General features: G+C 27.1%; 1 protein-coding gene across 2 annotated transcripts in view; it reads right to left on the bottom strand.

The window, feature by feature from the left end:
• The window catches only part of LOC107444296 (neural cell adhesion molecule 2), an 802,953-nt gene extending 782,992 nt beyond the window's left edge, over positions 1 to 19,961 (bottom strand). The window contains exon 1 of one of the 2 annotated variants that reach the window (XM_071181215.2): positions 19,591 to 19,961. The gene's annotated coding sequence lies outside the window, so the exon portion shown is untranslated. The remainder of the gene's footprint in view (positions 1 to 19,590) is intronic. The other variant, XM_071181216.2, reaches the window with a different exon arrangement.
• Positions 19,962 to 20,524: the final 563 nt, after the last annotated feature.

Below are 20,524 nucleotides of genomic sequence, written 5' to 3'. Positions count from 1 at the left end.
AAAGCAATTTTAATGTTAGGAAATACGTAATGCCTATAACGGCATCACAATGTAAATATCAGAATTTTTGAGCTATGGCACTATATGGTAGGTACTCAAAAATCACTCAAATATTCCGCGAGACATCTTAAGTACATTTTAAATGTCAAAAACATTTTAGTTTTATTGCTTGATCTGACTAAAAAAATTATGATTATTACCGAATTTTAAATTTATTTTGAATTAAACTATAAATTTGTTTTTGCAAAATAAGAATTTAGCGAAACACCTTTTAAATCTCATAATGTGACCCTATTTTACTACTACCCTTTATATTGAGTAAAGGCCTTGTATCCTGCATTATAGCTGGGGATTTTTAGGAAGTTCAGCTAAATTTTTCTAGTTATCTTCGAAGTTCCGTTGGAAGGAGAACAAGGATAATAACATATAAGGATTCCAGAAATTTCTTCAAGCGAAACCATTGCTCTGCATCCAATGATATGACAAGAACGCTAACAACAAATTCCAGAACAAATCAGAATTCGGAGCAGTACCTTTTATTTCGGTCATTACCTCGGAAATAGACAAGTCATAAAAAAAGTCCGATTACTTGCAAAAAAGTAGCAAAAATAACTAAGTTACTAGAAACAAAATTGTGAGAAGTAATTAATTGCATTTTTCCAAAATGAAATTTTTTCGCACGTGAAAATAATAGTGGAATTTTCATAATTGAAAATATGTTTATGAAGAAAAGATTTAACTTTTTCTTTGTGGATTACTTATGTCATTTGGTTTTAAGGAGAAAATGCATGTATTTTCATTTATATCATTTGAAATCAGTGAAGATTAAATTTCACAAGAAAACCTTGTTATTATAAAAAAAGGAGAATGCATCGGGTAAATTTTTTTTTGTTTATTCTATTGCGTGAGATTTATTTTAACCGATCTTGAATTTATTTCTCTTCGATGATTTCAAATTTGCAATCTGTATCTCCCTCTAATCTACAGTTTTTTAAATTACATTTTTAACTCATTTTTTGTCGAAATGTAGACGTTAAGTTTAAAAACGCTGTATATAACAAGGGGGTTGCATAAAGTTGTAACAAAAATTCTACAATAGTTAGAGGGCATGATTATGCTTAAAATTGCAAAGGAACCCTGCCCAAAAATATCGTCATACACCACTAAGCCTGATCAGAAGTACGTGAAAAAACATTTAGGTGACCCCCTGTAATATGAAATTTTTTTTAACTAGTACAGTTTGACAAAAAATAGACAAAAATGTCATCTAAAAATGTTGTAGCAAAACTAATTTCAGATTTTAAATATCCACACTCGAATTAGGCGAGATCAAATATTTGTAAAAACACCACAAATATTATTTGCTTCAGTGTTTTTATCATTTAAACAAAATTAATACTCTTACTTTATGATTCAAATTTAAAAGTAAATGCAACACTATAAAAATTGATTCAGTTGTTTTTTTTATTTTGTGATGATAATTCACAGAAACAAATTATTTTTTAGAGCTGCATCCAAATTAACTTTTCTCGCATAAAAAAAAATATTTGAGTAAAAAAATTTGAATAGATAAATGTTTGACCGTCTTTATGATTTTCTCTAAATAAAGAAAGGTTTAACAAGCTCTTTTTTAATAAAAGCAATGATATAATTTCTGCAAGGGGAAAAAAAAGATTTCCCTCTAAAAATGATCAATCTAATCGAGCTTATTTAAATTAAGCAAAGCTCTTTTTTCATATTTTTGCACATTTACTATGATTATTTTTAAATAGTAAATATTTTTTATAGCTTTTACATTAAACAAAAGAATTAATAACTGAAAAAATTTGTTAAAGGTTGTTAAAAATAACCCTTTTGTTTGTATAAATTAAAAGTCCAGTTGATAAAATAAATCTTTTCTTTTCTTTCTTTCAAAATATTTATTTCAAACAAATTAGAAACAAATTAGCTAAACTATATATGCATATTCCCCACATTTTTTAATTGTCAAAAAGTTAAGTCTGAATTATTACCATTATATTTAGAAGTATATTTTATAATTTTGTCTGCAAAAATAAAGTTTTTATCAAGAAGATAACTGATAATTTTTTAAAGACAGTTGAAGGGATTTTTTTTAAAATTCAGACATATATGAGAAAATAAAAAAAAAATACTTTTTCCGTGCTTCCAGGCTGATGTCCATATTATTTTATCTAATAATATTTCGTCAAAAGCTATCATTATTTTTATAATATTTTGTAGAACCGCTCTTTCTATGACAGCAAACGTTTTAGTCTACGTAGAGATCAAATAGAAAGATGATTTTCAAGCTAAGTGATTTCGTCCAAAATATTTTTGTTTCAGTTCAGCGTCGTGAGTAGTCAATAAGTATTATAATTAACATAAATTAGTATTATAATTAACATTAAATCAAATTAGTATTATAATCGTCAAATTAGTATTATAATTAACATTAGAGTGACCGGAGCAGTCATTTTGACCGAAAAATAAACTTTGAGAAGACTTAATTCGTGAAAATATACCTGTTTAAGTGATTTTCGGGAATTTTGCAAAAATATTTAAAAGAAAAATATTGAAAATTATCAGAACGAGAATTCCAATATATAATAATCAGAACGAATAGCAACTATTGCAGTCAAAATGATAGCAACAGAGATTTCAGTGTGTTGCTTCAATGTAGCATACTGTTCCTCTCACAATGTTTATCTATAATTTATTCAAACAAGTGCCTGATCATATTAACTCTGTGCAAGTTTTAAATTATTTATTTATTATAAAATAACCCCTGTTCTAATTTTCGTTGCTCTCCAACCTCTCGTAATTGGTTACGCATTTTTCAATTATTTCCATTCAGATCGCTTCGATATATGAGTTCTCAATACGCTAAGAAATGACTTTTAATCTACCTTATCGTTAGAAAAATAGGAAAATATGTGAAAAATTCTAATTTGTATTTTAAAGCAGAGGAAACTAATAAAATTAGTGCCGTTAAAAATTTATTCAGTGTGTGGGCAAAATAGACTATCATGTTTGGATGAATTTCTTGACTTGCTATGGAACTTAAGACCAAATATTTTTTTAACTGTTTTACATATCTAGGAAAAGACAAAGGCAGAAGTAGCAGGAAGAACATGACGTTACATAACTAATGGATACGTTTCTTTATAAAAAAGAAATGTCCCAATAGACATTTTTTTTACATCCTAAAAACTTGTTTACTCCTAAAATAAAAATAAAAATGTCTACATCTTGAGTACGTATCCATTGAAGTATTAACATAATTCATAATCCTAAAAATCTCCCTGAGAAAGTAAGTATTTAGAATGAGTAAATATTTTAGGGTAGCTGCTTACAATTAAATAAGCGACATGTAAACGACACGGATGGTTTCTAGAGTATGCTCCGTTTCACTTTCTCTAACGTTAATTTTGCCTTTTTATCTAAATTTTTTTAAAACTTGTAACTCTTTACAAGTTTCTGAAAGTCCTTTATTTTGAGCTTTTTCATTGAATTGAGATACATACTTACACCCAGAATTACGAGTAAAAGAAAAGTGTTTCATTTTACCATCGAAAAACAAGAATGTATATCATTCAAAAAATTTATTTGTAGAAAGAGTTACAGAATTTTCGTTGGTAACTTTTATATCAAATCATCTACAAATATTTACAATGGTGTGTGACTACTTTAAAATTTTATTATATTTCCTAAAAATAATAACGATTTTCTGCGATTTTTTTAAAAATAGTATGATTAAAAACGCTGCAGGATGCTAAAAAAATGGCCTTCGATAAATTTTTTTCAATGATGTTTTATTAAATAGTTATGTTCATTTTCTTATCGTGGTCAAAAAGTCAGCGAATGTCACTTCTAGGTAAGCGCTGTTCACTCTAAATTGTTAAAGTCTAATCAATAAAGCTTAGTCAAAATTCTAAATTGTTAAATCATCCACTAATATTTACAATAGTGTGTGACTACTTTAAAATGTTATAATATATCCTAAAAATGATAACGATTTTCTGCACACATTAAAAATAGTACGATTAAAGATACTGCAGGATGTTAAAAAATGGCAATCTATAAATTTTTTTCAATGATGTTTTATTAAAAACCTAATAGTTATGTTCATTTTCTTATCGTGGTCAAAAAGGCAGCGAATGTCACTTCTAATTAAACGTCGTTAATTCTAAATTGTTAAAGTATGCCTTATTTTAGAGTAAATGCCGGGCACTTTAAACCTTTCATGAGATGAGGGGATGGACGATATAGTGTGGCGTCAACACTGGGACCCAAAACCCTGTTACGTCTGTCATGAGATTAACAGGTTAGCCCTCCCTGTTATAATACGTGCCCATCTGCAAGTATCTAAAATATTCATTTCCTCTCAGTCCGACCGTTTATTAACTTTACGAAATTCTTGATGGGAGAACAATAAATCTGCACATCAATTTAAGGGACGTTTTTTTATTCCATGATTTTGATATTTGTGGCCATAAATGTTTCTAATAATATATTTTTAAAAAAATAATCAAGCAACTGTTTTTCTTTTAATTATTTTGTTCATTTCTCGAGAATAAATGCCCTTCTTTAGTAGGAAACGCGTGTGTATCTGCTGCAGCCAGATTGTTCACAAACATACTGCAATGAAGTTACCTCCACTGTGTGTGTGTGTGTATATATATATATATATAAAATCCTTCTCTAATTTTTTAACTTATTTTATGAGTTCTATATACTTGCAGCTTATGTGCAGTTAATAAAACTTTTTAATTTTCTTCTTTTTTCTCTCTATTCTTTTTGTCCTTATTGTGCTAAGTTATAGTGATCATATTCAATGCAGCCTTAGCGCTTGGTAACTACTATTAACTTACTTTCGTTTTCCCTTTGCTTTCGTTTTTCATTCGGTTTTCGAATTTCGCGTGTTTAGGGCGTTGCTCTTTGAGCCTATTTTTTTGAATTTCAGGTGTAATAATAATTTGATGTCTGTTGAAAATCATTGCAAAACGAGCAAATCTTGTTTCTTTTCTCTTTTTTTTTTAAATAATTGCTGATTTGTTAAAATTATTAACACTTTATCATTGTATAATTAATTATCAACTTTATTAGTTATAAACTTTAAATTATCCAGTATAATGTTATTCCTTTGCGCACATCCATTTTCGGCCCCATACGAGGTAACTAACAAATTAAAAGCGCTTCAGTATTGCAGTAAGAACGTGTCATAAATTATTACTTTATTTATGGTTCGGTTGTCCTATTTTGTAATATGGCAATCTACGAAAATATTTTAAATCATTCTTGAAAGATTCCGATACGCGTAAGTTTATTTAAATTTGCTCCTCATTGTATAGATTTTCTTTCGTACTTTGTTCTGTGATTTCTTTACATTTTCTTTTCTTTTTTTTTGCTTAATATGTTTTATTTCGCACATATTTTTTACTTAATGTGTTCTATTTTCGTTTCAATTTTTTGAGTGCTCCTCACACTATTGTATTGATATATTTTGCTTTGGCTATATTGATACAATATTAGAAAGCACTCCTCTTGCGGATATAATCGTGTAAGCTGATGAAGAGATATATTTCCTTTATTTTCTCAATTTTGTTTAATATATATATATATATATATTAAACAAAATTGAGAAAATAAATGAATTACGAGAAGAAAATAAGAAAAGTTATTAAAATTATTTTCAAAAGTATTAAAAAATATATATATATATATATATATATATATATATATATATATATATATATATATATATATATATATATATATATATATATATATATATATATATATATATATATATATATATATATATATATATATATATATATATATATATATATATATATATATATATATATATATATATATATATATATATATATATATATATATATATATATATATATATATATATATATATATATATATATATATATATATACATATACAAAGCAGTTTCATGCATAAGCACGTTTGAAATTTCTCTTACATTGAAACGTAGCATATTTTTACCGTATTAGGTAATAGAGATAACAAAAATTTGTGGCGAAAAATAAATTTTTATTCTTATTTCTGAAAGAAGTCATCAACGAAATCAATACAAAAGTTTACGAAAAGTAAACTCACAGAAGCCTACCTCAAATGAAACGCAAACATAGTTGCAATTGCAATAAACTTGGATCCGAGTTAAATTGAAAAATCAAGAAATCGGAAAATCTGCTAAGAAAAAAAATTCTTTTACATTTAGTTTATTCATTTAGTTTATTCATTTTTTTTCAAAGCCTTTAAATAGTTTCTTTCATTTTAGCTGTAAGAAATGCAAAACATCTATCGATGAGTGAAAAAAAAAAGTTCGTTTCATGCCATTACGCAAGCAAATCTCCTAATGCCAGCATGAATTATTGCTGAACATTGGGCGTTTTTTTAAAGTTGATGATCATGGATTCTTACTTTATTTTATAAATGATGTAATATAAAAAGTAGAGGTTTTAGGAAATAGAAATTCGTTGAATGGCATGCATTTCGTGGTTAAAGGTTTGAAAATTAACTTTTTTATTTCATAAAAAGAAAGTACGTTAAGCTGTATTTGTTGCGCTCTTTCAAAAAACATATTTCTTCAAATAAAACATAGTATGTTTCAATATTTCTTAGAAGGAAAATTAAATACAATTTTATGCATGTTTTAAGATTTTAGTCTACTTTTCTGTCTCCTGCTTTTCATTTTGCCAAATGCAAACTGGTAAATACATCAGGAATTTTTAAAAAAAATATTTAAAAAAATCCTAACACATAAGCCAAAATGGGTTTTTGATCATACAACCGTTTTTTTTTTGGGTATTAAATGAAAAACCAAATTCTACAAAATAAATTATAATTTTGCAAAACTTTTTCCCCGAGTAAGCAAATCGTACATGGAGGAAAAAAAAAGTCTTTTATAATTACCGCACTGAATCGTAATTACAGTTTTCTTCTTAACGAAGCTAAAATTTATAAAAATTCCAAATGATTAGAATTTAAAGCATTAATTTGGAAATTTTGTCTTTTTTTTGGTAATGATTTTTCGGAAATATTGATTTTTAAATTATACCTTTTAATAACATACATTTCGTAAAAATATACCTAGATAAAAAGAAATATTAGCAGAATAAATGGTTTTTATGCCACTCTTTAAAGTATCATTATAAAATAACTAAATTTTACCACATTTACCAAATTACATCACATATTATAAAATCATACTTTATTGTTAATGTTACCAAACTCGTTGATAAAGCTCTACTCTAAAAATTATCGAGCTGTTTGGTGTTCCATTCAAACCAGAAACTAAATTTTGCCAAATTCCGATTGTTCAAACCCATACTTTTTCTCCAATGTAATATTTGAACTGCTACAAATAAAATATCTATTTAGCTTTTGTAGACACAGCAAGAGTTTTGTCTTCTAAAATAGATTCATTTTATTGAAAACATCACTACGTAAGAAGTTCTTATGTTAAATAATATACATAGTGTGTGTTACTTGTATATTGTACATGAGCTATAACATAACATTAAATTAAATCTCAGTTTACATTTAATTTTGGAATTTTATTGATGAATATAAACACTTTGTAACGAAACATTGCAAGATTTAGTACCTCGAATGCCTTAGAATTGCAAAGCTGTGATACGTGCTAAGGGGATCTCATCGATTTGTGCAAAATATAAGTTAATCTACGTTAAAAGAAATAATAATATTTTACGTCCATATCATGTTGAAATGTTATAAAATGTTATAAATGAAGTTTATCTAATTATTTATAGGTTTATTAATGACAAAATGATAAGTTATTTTTATCTTTGTACAAATACTTTAGTGTATATCGATACATATGCTACCGTGAATGACCAAAAGCAAGAGAATTCCGACTTTCACCGCTGAATATCAACAATCATATAGTCGTTTGGTGAATGTTCGAAATATCTATTATATCCGATTTGAAATTAATTTACTGGTTGATATTATTATTCTATATTTTAATGTCTGCTGAGGATAGATTAGGAGAAACATCAATGTTCAGACTACCGGTAAAATGCAAACTGGGCAGTGGACTTAACTAACCTTAGCATACATTTCGGACATTTACCAAAAACACTATGCGACTGTCAACATTCACCGGTGGAAGTCAACAACCAATTTTGGTCATCCACAGTAACATATATATATATATATATATATATATATATATATATATATATATATATATATATATATATATATATATATATATATATATATATATATATATATATATATATATATATGGGGATTCTAAAAAGATGGGCAAAATTTTAGGAAGTGATAGTACACACCCAAGCAAACAATTTTTATCAAAGAATGCATGTTCGAAGACAAAGCGCAAAACCGCTGGAGGGCGTCAAAGTTTATGTTCTTATATGAGGCAAAAACACACAAAGAACGATAAAGTTAAGTTATACACTGAATAGCCAAAAAAACTGGTACAGGCATGAGTATGCAAATAGAGGGGTATGGGGCCAATCAAATTACAGCCCAGCAATCGGCAACGCGTATATAAGACAACGAGTGTCTAGCACAGTTTTTAGATCGGTTACTGCTGCTACAATGCCTGGTTATACAGATTTAAGTGAGTTTGAACGTGGCGTTATAGTCGGCGAGTGGGAGATGGGCCATAGCATCTCCGAGATAGCAATGAAATTTGGATTTTCACGTACGATCATTTCACGAGTATACCGTGAGTGTCAGAAATCCGGTAAAACATCAAATCTATGACATCTCTGGGGGTCGGAAAAAGATCATGCAAGAACGAGATCAACGACGATTGACGAGAATCATTAAACGTGACAGACGTGCAACCCTTCCACAAATTGCAGGAGATTCCAATGCTGGGCCATCAACAAAAGTGCCAGCGTGCGAACCAGTCAACGAAACATCATCGATATGGGCTTTCCATACATTCTTCCCTGCACGATATTAGGCAGGTGTACCAGTTTTTTTGGCTCTTCAGTGTAAAAGCAAATTTAATGGCATGTGATTACAATAAGCGTTCAAAACAGTGCCCGGTGGCCGCTATGCATGCAGTACAACGGCGAAGAAAAGATAGGCGAGCATTCTGAAACACACCAAGCGTGTCACAAACTTTCCCTGCAGCGGCCGAAAGCTTGGCTACAAGTAACGCAACAGGAATGGAGCTTTCACGTTCGCATCAAACAACTTTACAAATGAGCCAGCACCTTTGCGTTTTGTTTTCGACCATGCATTCTTCGATAAAAATTGTTTGCTTGGGTGTGCACTATCACTTCCTAAAATTTTGCCCATCTTTCTAGAATCACCCTGTATAATATTTATTTTAAATAAAATATATCTACATATGTATATATAATAAATATTAGCATATCAAAAGAACTTTTTTCCCATTTAATAGAAATTTGAAAAAAAAATTATTATTCAAGTAAAAATACTCTCCAATTTTCAATGTGCAGACATTTTCAGAAAGTAGATAAAGAACATAAGGTAAAAAGAAAATTGCAAGATCAAAAGAAATAGTTGTACTTAAATTTATTCAAAATTTGAAAATATCTATAAAAAATTTGTCACTTGCGGCGAAATACGAGGATGCAAGTAAAAGTCTTTTGGATTTGTAACCAGTCAATACTAAATTATTATCCTTATATAAATGTTTTAAAAATGCTTTTTCAAGTTTTTCTTTTTAAAAAATGAAAGTCACTGAAAAAAAAACATTGAATTTTGTAGTGTGTTTTAGGCTTAAATAGTGTTATTTTATAAAATAGGTACATAATTTTAAAATACCTAATAGTTAAACAACAAACATAATTTGCGAAAAACTAATTCTCAATTTTTGTGCTTTTCTCATAAAGATTCATTCATTTATTCCAAAAATATAATGTAACTACAGCGATTGTTAAAATTTTCGATTACTGCAGTTGTTTTTTAATTATGTAACATTAGTGGAAGCTGGACTAAAATATAGATGAAACTCTTATTAGCGAAATTCCAATTAAAATGGAAATATTACAAGATGTGTATGTTCTCTCTTTAAAAAAATGGAAAGAGAAATAATCATAATCTTATCTCACTAATTAAACCTTATCTTAAGATATTTTGTCTATATATACTCCTCTTTTGAAATTATTATATATATTTACTCTACATATGAACGTATTTTGTAAACATATTTTACAAAGTTATTTTATCACTCACTTTATTTCTAAACTTCCATTTTTTATATATGTTTCCGGCTTTTATTTTTTTCAACTTTAAAATACTAAAAGTTTTTCTTCTACAACAAAAATTAAAAAATATTTGTCACTTTCACACCACCTTTTAACGACATTTTCGAGACAATATTTTTACATAAATATACGATTTTTGAATATCTTGGCACAAAGCTTCCTATTCTGTCATCTGAAGATATTTAAAAAAATTGCCGAGTAGCTTAAAATATGAAATCTTGAAAACAAATTGAAATTGGTATGAAATCTGAGACAGCATACGACATTTGCATCCGAAATATGTGAAAAATGTTGCTAGACTAACCATATATTTCCCATCATCATTAATATTTCAGGTTTATGTTGAAACTACGGAAATACTTAGTCACCTTGTCATCTGAATGTAAATGGTAAAGTGAAGGAATAACTCTAGAATATTACTAAATGCTCTTGAATGATTATTTGTCGAAACAAGACGGTGAAGTGGTTTATTAATGATCTTAACTTGAGAAAAACAGAAAGAAGGTTTTTAAGCAAAGTAAAAGCAAACGAAGAAAACATTTAAAAATAAATTCATGAAATAAAAGTAAAAATACAATATTATTTTATTGTTGCTGTCGCCATATGCCATTAAGACGAAGGGAGGCTTGTTTTTGTTTTCGAGTATGCCATCTATGAGAACGAATTCAACTTTTACCACGCACATACGTCACATCTCATTTATAGGTGGACCTATTCATACATCAATTCATCCACGGATCGTAATTTTGACCTGAACCAGAGATTCAGTATTCAATTCAGTACCGCCAGAGGTATTATTTGTGATAACCGAGAGGCCTTTGTGACCAGACAGATTTTACCTGTACCAGTCACTATTTACTACACGGGGAGTCTTTGGCCAAAGGATATCGAACTCACGACCTGTTGGACAAAGGCCCAATCCCCTATTAACCAGGCCATCCCTGCCCAGTATTTATTGTAAATTCTGAAATAAAAAATTATTATGAATGCTGAAATACTTAAAAAAATTTTTATTAATAAAGAAAAATGTATTTTTAATGCTAGTTTTGATCTTAATTTAATTTATTAGTTATAATTCTTTAATAGTTGTTATTAAAATAAAATAAAAAATACGTTCATTATTAAAAATGTGAACAAGAAATTTCATTACTTAAATAAATTTATAAGAACACTATTCTTTTTTTTTTCAATACGCGTATCTCGTATATAATAAACATAATAAGGCACAGTCCTTAAAACATTTCTTGCTTACTTTAAAACTATTTCGCTTTTATTAAAGCGTGTTTCATAATCATGGTTAATTCCTACCAGTTATAAAAATATTTTTATTTTATAACTAGCAAAATTTTTTCTGTTTCACTCAAAAATAAAAATTTATTATTGAAAAAATACAGTTCATACAGTTAAACTGAATCTGCTAAACTCAATTTGCATATCTTTGCGAAAAAATGTATATTTCTGAAGAATATTTCAGGATAAATAAAAAGCAATTTCTTAAAAAAAAGACATTTTTATTGAACAGAGAATTCGTGATTTTATTTATTTATAAAATGAGTAAAATTTTTTTCACGTAATTTAAAAAAATTAAAATTTGCAGACATTATCATAAAAGTTTTATATATCGAAACCAAACTATATTAATCTTAGAGTAGTATATTTAATATTTATATTATACAAGTATCCAGAATTTAATCTCTTGTTTCTTTTACTATGTTTTCCAATTTTTTAATCAAGTAAGAAACATTTCAAATAGTACTAGAATTCTTTAAAAGCGTATTCTAAAAAATTCTAATCTTTTCAGTCAAACTCTAAACGGAATTTTTGCGGAATGACTATGAGAAAATATTTTAACCATAAAACTTCTTTTTACGCGCAACTAAAGTGTTCTAATATTCGTTCTTAACCATTCTAGCACAAATTTTTCTTATCACTAAAAAGGAAATCTTATAAACTCCCACATTAAAAGAACGTACTAAGCAAATATTTTACAGTTTATTGTCCAAAAGATTTTTTATATCAAATAAAACAAAAGATTGAAACGTTATAGCAATTTTAATTACATAAAAATTTGTGTTTATATCCTTATTCTTTACATTTGGCGCATCTACTTCAAAAATAAATAAGGTAAAAACCAGCTGGAGAATACATAAATTATCAGTATCACAACTACTGGAGAAGCAAACATTTTTCAGTTTCTGCAGAACATATTTTTATGTCCAATATTCAGTAGAATGAAAACATTGTTTAAAAATATTTCATATCACATTCAGCAAATGGAAAAATATTGAGTCGTTTCATGATTTATAGCATCATTGCTCTCTATATGTATTTGGTTGAGACATGAGATTGGGTAATTTCTTATGTTTTGGTAAAGCTTCATGTGAAAGATTTTCATAGAAACATAAAAGTCCAGGAACATATTTTCACTAGAAGTATTATTTTAGAAAAACATATGTTTTTAAAGTTTCTGAAAATCATATTATGTATAAATTTTTAAGTATAGGATTAGAAGAGTTCAGTCAACTCGCAAAGGGATTAAACTATGTTACTATTAAAAATATTATTTCTTTCTTTGCTACTTGTTATCAATATTTCACTTTTATATCAGGTATAATTCTTACTCTGCTTTAATTTTGTTACCTGTCACACTGTATAAAATGTATTGGCTTACTGTATGACGGTATTTTTTACCACAAAAATCCATTTTCATCGATATATTTTACAATACAAAAGAATCTGATATACCGTATTTTTAAGATTAATTATCAGCAGTAATAAATTTGGCAATATGATCCGGGGTATTTTACAACCTCCACATAATGCCATATTATTCATTTAAAAAGGTTACCAGTTCATAGTTTACTTTTCATAGATGAAGGTTGACATTGTCGTTAACTCCCCTCCAACATGGGCTACGTGGGTTTTTTTTATTTCGAAAAAAAATAGCTGAATATTTCTGTAATTACGACGAAATTAGTTTCAACCAAAAGAGACGATAGTTATTTCGTCATTTTGTCGAAAGTTTCGCTCAGGGCATATACTAGAATTTTTTTTTGTCAAAAACGTAGAAAGTTTCTTGAAATTTGGGTATTCGTTTTTTACAGTCAATTGTTTTGCATATTGTGAATTGGGCATATTTCAATTATCCTAGAAAATGAATTTGATATCGACATTTTAAAATTTGTTTATTGGTTTTATCACTGATTCACTTAGCATGCGACATTTATTAGCTGTTGCTGATTTAATATCGTAATATTTTAGACATTCTTATTAATTAAGGACAATGTAAAGAGAAATGGACAATAAAATGATGGTTATAATATATAATATGATAAACACACAATATCAATATGAAACTGTAATCGCTAAAATAACTTTAAACATACATTAAATTTTGCTCTAAATCTATCCGTGAAGGTATCAGTGGAACACTGTTCCAATCACTTTGATAATTAAATACACCATACTCAGAGATTTTTTCTTCTTTTCTCCAGTTGCAAATGTTTAAATAAGATTTTTTATTTTCTAAGAAGAATTATTTATTAGAGAATTAATCCTGAATGAAACTGTATTCGCTAAAATAACTTTAAATATACATTAAATTTTGCTCTAAATCTATCCGTGAAGGTATCAACGGAATTCTGTTCCAATCACTTTGATAATTAAATACACCATACTCAGAGATTTTTTTTCTTTTTCCCAGTTGCAAATGTTTAGATAAGATTTTTTATTTTCGAAGAAAAATTATTTATTAGAGAATTAATCCTCATAAGTGTGCCAAAAAGTTTATCACTTAAGTAAAAAGAACTGGACAGTATCTTACAAAGAAACAACATCCATTCCCTTGGCACAGAACACTTTACTCGCTTCTGCTTATTTAATATCTTGGGAGTTTCTACGTAAAAAAAAACTGCTCAGAAAGAATGAAGCGTTGAGAGTAAAATATAAACTGTAACAAATAAGGGTGGACTTTCTTCTTTTTTCAAAGTGTTAGAATTTCATGCATTCTGTTGCGGTTCATCAGGACAGCAGAAATGTTAATTTCACTCGCAGTGTCTTCTTTCTGCGTTTCTTCTACTTGCCTGTGAGTAATTAGCAAAATATCCATTAAAATTATTTTAAATTAGAGAACTTCCACGGCCTTTTTTAATGCTTTATTCTGTATTGTTGCATATGGCAGAAAGAAAACATTAGGCCAAATTAAAATTTACTGCCCTAATGTTTCTGCTGTATAATTGTTTTTCCGAGCTATAGTAATGTCATTTGTTGAAAAAAAAGAGTTTATGGCAATTTTTTGTATTTAGGTTTCTTACTCTACGGCAGGAAATGAGAAATTCTGTGTAAATAAAATCTGAAATTTATTTAAAAATAATTAGAATTCATAGAAAAAAGTAATTAAAAAAAAGTAATTGCTAATTAAAATTTCGGAAAAATGAGAGTAGATAGTTCAAAAAATTGAGTAAGTTCAGAATTCTGAGGAAAATCCTTAAAAATAAGATTAGGCCATGAATCTGACATTATTAATTGAAAGTACAAATTTTGATTTTAAATTAGTTTGCAAGTAACTACCAAAATATCCATTAAAATTATTTTAAATTAGAGAACTTCCACTGCCTTTTTTAATGCTTCATTCTGTATTGTTGTATATAGCGGGAAGAAAACAATGGGCCAAATTAAAATTTATTGTCCTAATGTTTCTGCTAAATAATTGTCTTTCCGAGCAATAGTAGTGTCATTTGTTGAAAAAAGGGGTTTAAGAGGCGTTATTTTTTCTTCGTATTTATCATTTTGACTCTACGACTGAAAGTGAAAAATTCTGTGTGAGTAAAAAATGAAATTTATTCAAAAGTAATTAGAATTTTAGAAAAGGTAATTAAATAACATAACTAATAATTAAAATTTGAGAAAATATGTGTGAATTCTGAGATAAGATAGTTAAAAAAATTGAGAAAATTCAGAATTCTGAGGAAAATTCTTAAAATAAATTTAGGCCATGAATTTGAAATCATTATTAACTGAAACCACAAATTTTGATTTTAAATTAGCTAGTAAGTAATTAGCAAAATATCCATTAAAATTATAGAACTTCTACGGATTTCTTTAATGCTTTATTCTGTATTGCTGTATGTGGCAGGAAGAACACATTCAGCCAAATTAAAATTTACTGTCCTAATGTCTCTGCTATATAATTGTTTTTCCGAGCAAAAACAATGTCATTTGTTGAAAAAAAAGGTTTATGACATTTTTTTTGTATTTATGTTTTTCACTCAATGATTGAAAGTGTAAGTGAAATATGAAATATATTCAAATGTAATTAGAATTTTAGAAAATAAAAGTATATATAATTTAGAAAGAAAGCAATTAAATAACGTAATTAATAATTGAAATTTGAGAAAAAATTTATAAATTTTGAGAGTAGGTAGTTCAAACAATTGAGAAAATTTTGAGGAAATTTCTTGAAATAAATTTAAGACATGAATCTGATATCATTATTAATTGAAGGTTCAAATTTCTATTTTAAATTAGCTAAATATCAGTTAAAATTATTTTAAATTGGATAATTTCCACAGCCTTTTTTAATGCTTCTCTCTGTATTGTCGCTTATTGTTGTATATGGTAAAACTTTAGGACAAATTGTTGCCCTATTATTTTTATTGCGTACTTGATTTGCCGACCTATAGTAATATCATTTGTTGGAAGAAAAAGGAGTTTGTCTTTATTGTATTTAAATTTTTCACTCTACGACTGCAAGTGAGATTAAAATTAGTATTTACTCGATGCATTTTATTAAAAATAAAATATAAAAATTTCTCTAAAGTCATTAGAATTCAGAAAAAAATTAGAAAAAAGGAAAAAGTAATTAGAATTTGAGAAAAATTCGAGAATTCTGCGAGAAGATCAGAAAATTAAAAAAGCTCAGAATTCTGACTTTTTAAAACAAATTTGGCTATGAATTTGGTAGTATTATATATGAAAGTGCACATTTAGATCTTATATTTAGGTCCATTTCAATATTTTCATTTAAAGTTTTTAATTTATATTTGTTGCTAATTGTAACAAAAATAACGAATGGAATTAGGTTTATTAAGTTGAGTAATTTAAATGGAGAGTAAAATATAATTCTTTCGTCTTTGAATGTTAAAAATATATATTTTTTATATTCCCTAATAATTCTGGTGTATAATTAAGTTTTCAAGGTAAAATATAATGAATTGATGAATCATAAAATTTCCGTTCAGGCTTTCCAATCCAAAAACATAAACTAGAAATCATTTGGCATTGTTAAACTTTAAATTATATTTGAAATATTTATGGCTTAAACAGCTCTTAATTTTTTTTCATATATAAATGACAGTCATTTAGAGAATTTTATTAATTCTTTTAAAAGCATCAGTTAAAGGGCTATTTTCAGTAAACATTGTAACAAATAACTCGCCTACCTCTACATATTAATTAAATACTTCTGAATTGTTTTGCGTGAATTAAAAGCGTACAAAAGATATTGACCATAATAAAAACTAATTAAGAACCATTTTAATTTTGAAATTATTAATGAAACTTAAATTTACACTTAAACGTAAATAAAGAATTAGTTTTTTCTAAATGTAGAGTACTTAAGTATCTTATAGTAATATATAATACTATATGTCACTAATAACAGTATTATTGTATATTATTAAGTACTGTATAACAAGAGTAGAAAGGATCAACTTTGCAGATCAAAGGTAAAATTATCATGGAATTTTCGGTTGCATTCATCATAATTTTAAGGAAAGTAAAGCTACTGAATAAATCTAAGGTGATCTTACAAACAGCAAACATTACATTTACTAATATCTATTTATAACAAACCAAAATTTCGCAAATTTCAAAGAGAAATTTCAGAATCATTTTCATGTTCTAAAAGCATTGTTTTAAAAACTCCTGTATTTCCTCTGTCATGATTGAAGATTTTCTGAAATATTCTCTCAAAATTGCCAACCCGCTTTTCAAATAATATCAAAATATACTAAAAAATACTCTATTGAGAAAAAATATTAAACTTTTGCAAAATTATACTTCAAAAATAATTCAACGTTTATTAAATATTTTCAGAGAATTTTGCATTTTTAATCTGAAACGTAATTGAGACGTTTTGAATCGTGAAAAGAAAATAATAATGAAAAAATTTTAATTGCCCATAGATTTTTAAATTTTTTAAGTGATAATTTTATTATTGATTTTATAACTTTTAATTATTTAGTGTTAATAATCACAGGAACAATAATCAAAATAATAAAGAAAAATCTGAATTTTTGGGTCAATAAATATATTTAATTCCATGAATTTTTTAAAAACAATAGCTTTCAAATTACTGTATAAGTTCCAATTTAGGCAATTTAAATTTTCAAAGCATGCACAATTACCTTTTATATAACTCTTAGCATTACATAATGAGAAATACAGTAACATTTTTTATTTAGTTTTATTCCGATTTGCAGAAACAAAATCATTTAATTCAAAAATCAATATATATTTTCATAAATAAAATATTGAATAAAATTGTTAAGAATTGTGTTTTCTGAGTTTTGTGTCTCAAGCAAATAAACTATAAATCATATTCAGCAAGTATGCTTATTCAAACATATAAATTTAAGTAAAATCTCGTTCTCATCAGTTGTCTTTTATGTCTCAGATGTTATAAGACAAAGATTAGATTTTATCACACATTGGAATTTATATTATAACTATTTTTTATTTCCTAATTTAATACGATTAATAAATCATTAAAATTCGAATTTTGCATTGTTTCTTTACTTAAAATTAATAAAATCAAATAGTGCTAGACGCATTGATTAATTTTATTATATTTGAGTGAAAATGTCAACTAAATTTAATAATAATCAATGAATCATTCGGTAGACAAAATGAGAAAGAAGCTTCCACGCAAAATCCATAAAAGAAAATCTATGAAAAACCTTATTTACTAAGCGTTTTAGTCCTTGACAAAATTGGATATTTTAAAAATGCCATAGTTTGAGAAATGAAGGCAAGCATTCTTTTATTTGTGAAAACAACTTCTTTTTAAAACAGGGATTTAAGAATTCCACCGTGCTAGTAATTTTGTTTCCATAAACAAAGCACTACTTATTGAATTATAGATTAGTAAACGTTTTCCGATTACGCGGCAAACAACTTTGATCCAACGAACGAGTTATTTCGATAAGAATATTTGACGCAAACCACTATAAATTAATTCTTCATGTCCTTTCTTTTCTATCTTGATTATCAATATTTCTGAAGGTTGTATTATTAAATGTCAAAATGTGTCTCTGTAAAGAAGACTAATACATAATTTACCTACTCGTATCTCTGCACATATTTAGAGATTTATTTAAAAGATTTTTTTAAAAAAGCAATATATTTTTTCAAAGAAAAATATTTGAATGTCTGTTATTAAATTTTCAAATTTTTTTTTTGTTCGCAGAAAAAAAGCAGGGAAACTCCTACAAATGTATATTAAAATAACAGAAATTAAAAAATGTCTTCTATTTCAACAGATTTTTTTAGCATGTAATTTCTAATTTATTAACAAATCTTTTTAGCTTATCTAGTATTGAGTATTAAAGATCATAAGATAATATGAATAGCAAGAAAAGGAAACTCTGATAATAGTATTATATCTACTTCAGATTTACGATATTAACTTGATTCCCAATGCTGATTAATAATAAATTTGTGAATAACTATCGATTCACAGAGCGATGTTACAATTAATTATTTTGTACTTTTCATAATTATTATTTTTTTTAATTAATCTGCAGTTTAATTCAAATCATTCACGTTTTTTAATGTGTGTAGATTTTTGAAAATGTACACAAAACTATTTCACTTAATCATACTTCTATGCTGAATATCAATATGATGTTTTGTCATAAATTATTTTCCTATTAGAATTTTTATTTTAAATATTTGATGTTTCTCAAAAATTCAAGTTTCGGCATTATTCCTAATACAATAGTTATGAATAAATAAAAAAGAAACTTTTCTTTTCTGATATAGAGATATTATATTTCCCTAATATATCACATATTTTCTTAAAATTGTTTAAAATCATTTACGGAATATTTACAATATCCAAAAATCTGTTATTGAATAATCTTTAAAAAATAAGCTTTAAAGACAATTGAAGAACACATTATATCGAGTTATGGTTAAGAAGTTTTCAATCATATTTTGATAGTCTATTTTTTAAATTTAATTTTAAAAATATTTTTAAAATATAGACTTAAATATTTTCTTTATAATCTTGTAAATTTCAACTCACCAAATTTTTTTTGGTATACTAGTCAACTATACACCTATATGAATGTCGAGAAATATTTATATTCTCATCCGAATACTTAGATCCTTAATTGGAATTGGCACATGGAATTCCTCGCAATCCAATATCACTCTTAAAAAATATTCTAATCTTCCAATTCACGCACACATTATTTCTTGACACCACATTTTAAACGTAATTCCAAAATGGTTATTATTCTTGCAGCAAAAAATCAAAACACTTTTATAAAATAGTCATCCACGAGCAATATAGAAACTGCCGGTATTGCACTATCGCTGTTATCCGCCAGTATACCACAGACCATAATGTTGAGATTCCCTACCCTACAATCCAGTCTCTCGCCGTCTTTTTGCAATAGCGATATTGATCGCGATGCTTCACCAAGAGATGGCGCTGGTTCTAGTCATTTCCTAAGTTTAGAACAACAGAAACCGTCACGGCCACGAAAACCACGTCTTGCAAGAAAGGTTTCTTTTCAAGTTGCTGATAATGTGTGGCCGTAATTGTCGCCGAAGAACAACCTCATGATTGACGTATTCGTAATTTTCGGGACGCGGAAAACCAGATTGGAGTTGTGATAGTTTGTCAGTAGAATGTGAAACGCTGTTCAAATATTTTTGAAGGAAATATTTTCTTTGCAACCTAAAGCATTTTGCGTCAAAGTGCTTATAAAGATTTTGGGATTGGTGAAATAAGAAGTATTTGTTTCGCGAATATATGAATTGATATCTTCAAATAATAACTGCCTATACTAATATAAATGGTATTTAACGAATGCGTATTTGCCAGTTTTTAAAATGCAAGGTTTTGTCTTTCAAATATTGTTGGCCCTTTTTTTTTTGATGCACTTGGGAAAGAAAGTATGGTCAAAAGTACCAGAGTAGGGTCAAATTTACCGTACGTTTTGGGAAAACTA

Source organism: Parasteatoda tepidariorum, chromosome 8 (assembly GCF_982258835.1).
Source record: "Parasteatoda tepidariorum strain Cologne lab strain chromosome 8, Ptep-v5.0, whole genome shotgun sequence".
Classification (NCBI taxonomy): domain Eukaryota; kingdom Metazoa; phylum Arthropoda; class Arachnida; order Araneae; family Theridiidae; genus Parasteatoda; species Parasteatoda tepidariorum.
Note: the sequence above shows the minus strand (reverse complement) of the source record. Positions and strands in the feature narration are given on the sequence as shown.